We start from the raw sequence: 4,734 nt of genomic DNA, 5'->3' as shown, positions 1-4,734 counted from the left end.
ATGACCAACTACAAAAAACGTCTTACCTCTGTGCTTGCCAACAAGGGTTTCTGCACCAAGTACTAAGTCATGTTTTGCTTGGGGATCAAATACTTATTTCACTCACTGAAATGCAAGTCAATTTCTAACCTTTATATAATGTGTTTTTTCTGGATTTTTTCTATCTCTATACGTTAAAATAAACCTACATAAAAATTACAGACCCTTCATTTCTTTGTAAGTGGGCAAACTTACAAAATCAGCAGGGGATCAAATAAATATTTCCTCCACTGTATTTTATATTAGCATTATTTTACTGACAAATGTTGAGAGCGCACTGTTGTAGCGTGAGAGTACACTAATATGATGCGCGAGTGCGAATCTCTCCGCTCACACGCAGATTTCCTTTGCTCTCGTCCAAAACCAGACACGCCCTCTCAGATATACGCTGCTCTCACCCAGAGAGTGTGCGCGCACTTAAAACGTGTCCATTGCGATCGCGAATCTCTGCTCTCGCTCAAAGTGTGAGTGTGTGCGTGTGCGTGCTTAAAGTTTACTCACGAGAAACTTAAATATTAAGTTTCTTGTGCGCACGCGATAGTTTCTCATGCGCACGCAAAAGTCTGTGTATTTTTTATTTTTGCAAAGATCCCTTTAGGGGCTCCATACAAAAGCAATGATTTTGCAATTCCATGGCCAATGTAATCTGAGTGTAATTTATTTTGCATAAATAAATTAGCCATAGCTTTAATTAGGGATGTAACGATTAACCGCGAGCCGGTTGAAAATCGATTTAAATATGTGATGATTCAAATCGGTTGAGATGCTAAACAAATTGCGATTCATTTAGGGGTAGGAGTTTATAAGAATGTTTGTCTGAGCGGAACTTACTGTCTTTAGAAAAGTTTAGATGATATTTTTTCTTTTCATCTTGCCTCTGTATAACGCATATTAAAGTTCAAAAGTGCAGCGCTGCTTTGTTTACAGCGGAAACCAAGGAAACGCTTTAAGTGCCACCTGCTGGCAGAGAGTAAATCTGCGTCTCATTCAGCTCCGCTGTTACATGCAGATATTTTTATGTATAGTTTCACAAAACTGAAGTCAAAGTCGAAATTATACAATCTAATTTAGATTAAAAACTGCTCATGTTGCATGTATGCAGCATCTTTGTTTGGATCATGATTAAAATGCAGTGGTTGCCTCTCATTTTAAATGGAAAGAGCACAGACAAAGCCTTATTTTGTTTATATGAAGAGATTTCTTTTATTTGTGTTACTTATTTATTTGATTTGGGGCTTGTTTTAAAATTTCAATTTAGTTTTGTTTTTCACATTTACATTATATTTAAATTTAGTCATTTAGCAGACGCGTTTATCCAAAGAAACTTACAAATGAGGACAATAGAAGCAATCAAACCCAACAAAAGAGCAGTAATATGCAAGTGCTATATTAGTATATTATTAGTATATTATTATAGTTATATTTCAATTTCACAAAGAAATGTGCAGCATTTTGTCCAAGCAATAATAAAAGGACACATTTCATTTATAATTTGTCTTAAATCTCATTTTGTAAAAATAAATTGCGAATCGAATCTTGAAATCAAAATTGTGAATCGAATCATGAGTTGAGTGAATTGTTACATCCTAGCTTTAATTTATTTGCAAGTGTGAGCTCGCAATACCGTTTTTTCCCTTTGGGTTTCACGTTTCTGCGTGATTTAATAAAAGGAAACGATCCACTCACATGCCTCTGCTCAACGATGGTGCCTTAATCAGTTGTGATCTGCTTCTCAGGCCAATGACATAAATTCCAGAGAGGCATGTCCAGGCCTGTTGTACACGACCCAGTACCTTGACTCCACCCCCATGACAAAACAATAGGCTTGTTTGAGATGCATCTGCGCTGCGCAGACCGACCGAATGACATCAAAGTACCGCGAGAGCGATTCAAAAGCTTAAAGAGTCATCTGCTCTCCAATCACTCTCGCGGTACTTTGATGTCATCCTCCGATCGGTCTGCGCAGCACCGACGCATCTCGAACAAGCCTAATAAGTGTGTTCAACTTGAAGCAGCGCTGCGCATACCGATCGCTGTATGACATCAAAGACACTCTAGAGAGCAGACGCTCCTTATGCTTTCAAATTGCTCTCGCGGTACTTTGATGTCATATGCCAATCGGTCTGTGCAGCGCCGCTTCAAGTTGAACACACCTATTGCCAGAAAGTGAAATGCACAGAAATGTGAAGCGCAAAGGGAAAAAACAGTATTGTGAGCTCACACTTGACTGAAACGCAAAATAAAAGCAGCTTTGCAAATAAATTAGTAGCTATGGCCATGAAAATTATGTTGCAAAATCATTGCTTTTGCTCGGTTTCATTTATATTTTGCAATTCTTTATTATTGTTTGCAAAAAAATTTCTCACAATACTTCATTTTCTTTTGCAATTCATTATTTTTGTTTGCAAAAAGCACATTTATTTCTTTCTCAATACTTTCATTTTCATTTGCAAAACTTTATTTTCTTTTGCAAAACTTCAATTCTTTTGCGAATATATGTGGCATTGCATTGACTCCATACCTTTGGAACAAGAAGTGTTGTGAAAAATGAACTGAACACAAAGGCTTGTATGGTCTCAAAGAACAAAAACATTGGAACTGCTGAGAACAAATAAGGAATTGCTGGGTCTTTGGTTGCTAAATACAGTGTTAATTCAGTTAACTGGACACGTCATGGGAACTCTATAAAATTAGATTAATCTTCTATTTTTGTTGTCAGTCAGGTCAAGTTCAAAATTTTTGTTTGCAAAAAGCACATTTATTTTTTCTCAATACTTTCATTTTCATTTGCAAAACTTTATTTTCTTTTGCAAAACTTCAATTCTTTTGCGAATATATGTGGCATTGCATTGACTCCATACCTTTGGAACAAGAAGTGTTGTGAAAAATGAACTGAACACAAAGGCTTGTATGGTCTCAAAGAACAAAAACATTGGAACTGCTGAGAACAAATAAGGAATTGCTGGGTCTTTGGTTGCTAAATACAGTGTTAATTCAGTTAACTGGACACGTCATGGGAACTCTATAAAATTAGATTAATCTTCTATTTTTGTTGTCAGTCAGGTCAAGTTCAAAAGGCCAGGTTTGGTAGAACGTCAACAGTGAAGATAATGCAGGCTAGCATCAGTGTTATGTGGCTAACTGTGATTCTTTAACCAGATGAAAATTAGAAAAAAAAAACATAATGTCCAAACATTAAAATGTTGGCTACTTTAATGCTGTAGTATAACTTTATTGTCAAAGATTTCTCATGCCATGAAAACTAAACATTTGATAAATCACAAGGAACACGAGGTGAGGAATAACAGACTGTAAGTATGTACCACTTGATAATTTAAATCAGTGTTACTTATTACTTGTGTTTTAAAATTTCACTTGCCACTTTTAGATAAGAAGATTTTTAGAAAGTGATCTCATTCAGACAAGATTCAGTACATCTTAACAATGCCAACAATAACTAGTGTCTACAAAACATTAGTTTCATTAGTTTCAATGCAGCCACACTCTGTGAGTTTCTTCTTGGCTCCCAGGATGAAGTTAACGTTCCCTCTGTTCTTCATGTTGGAAGCATATTCATGAGACTTCAGTTTGGCATAGTAATCAGAGAACTTATTAAAGAGCATGGAGATAGGAAGGCCATTCAAAATGATCCCAAAGGAAATGCAGCCAAAGGCAAATATGCAGCCCAAAAGGGTCTCCGGATACATGTCACCATAGCCTACAGTAGAGATGCTAACCTGGAACAAGAAAATATTGGTAAACTGATAAAAATTATAATTCTCTCATCATTTACCCAACCTTATGTGACTTTACCAAACCCCCATGAGTTTCCTTCTTACATAGAAAACCAATGGAGAGGTTTAGCAGAAAAAGCATGGAGACCATAAGTGGTAAAGCACAAAAACACCTTGAAAACTTCATAAAAGTAGTTCAAAAGGCTTTTTTTGATTTTCCAAGTCTGAAGATGTATAATAGCTTTGTGTGAGAAACTTGAAAATTCACCATTCACTTTCATTGTTATGGAAAAGAGCAGCTTGGACATTGTGCTGTTGAGTGCAACAGTGCCCATTTAGCCTTTTTAGCAGCCTTGGAATGATTTTTCCCAATAATTCTTCCCATAGGGGTTGCAAAATGTCTTTGTTAAAGAGTTATATGAACCAAACCGACCAGCTGAAGTGAACCACAACACTGCAGACTTTCTTTCGAAGCATATTGGAATGACTAAGCATATTGGAATGATCATGTGACACTGAAACTATATATATATATATACTGTATATATATACAATATATTTATTGCTAAATATGCATATTATGCATACAAATGCTTAAGTAATTTTAGAGCGTAGGGATACTGACTAAATTACGTCAAACGCAATGCTTCATGGGAGTGGACAATTCTTTTGGTGCAATTTTCTTGTCAAGATTCTCTGATTGCTAGAGATTTATCTGCAGAATTATGGGTAATGTAGTTTTCCATGAGGAATTCCACTCTTAAACATGATCATTTTTAATATAAAATGAAATTACAACATTTGTTGGAATAATGTATACTGATCGCTTCAACATTAGCATATACCGTCAATTAACAACCTTGGAGCTCACAGTAGGTCTTTCTTTAAAGGTGTCATATGATGTGATTTCAAGTTTTCCTTTCTCTTTGGAGTGTTACAAGCTCTTGGTGCATAAAGAAGA

General features: G+C 35.9%; 1 pseudogene; it reads right to left on the bottom strand.

Moving 5' to 3' along the window:
• Positions 1 to 3,503: 3,503 nt before the first annotated feature.
• LOC107667577 (potassium voltage-gated channel subfamily V member 2-like) overlaps positions 3,504 to 4,734 on the bottom strand; it is a 3,309-nt pseudogene continuing 2,078 nt past the window's right edge.

This window comes from Sinocyclocheilus anshuiensis, unplaced genomic scaffold, assembly GCF_001515605.1.
Source record: "Sinocyclocheilus anshuiensis isolate Anshui unplaced genomic scaffold, SAMN03320099.WGS_v1.1 scaffold373, whole genome shotgun sequence".
NCBI lineage: Eukaryota > Metazoa > Chordata > Actinopteri > Cypriniformes > Cyprinidae > Sinocyclocheilus > Sinocyclocheilus anshuiensis.
The sequence above is the reverse complement of the archived record's forward strand: the minus strand, read 5'-3'. Positions and strand labels throughout refer to the sequence as shown.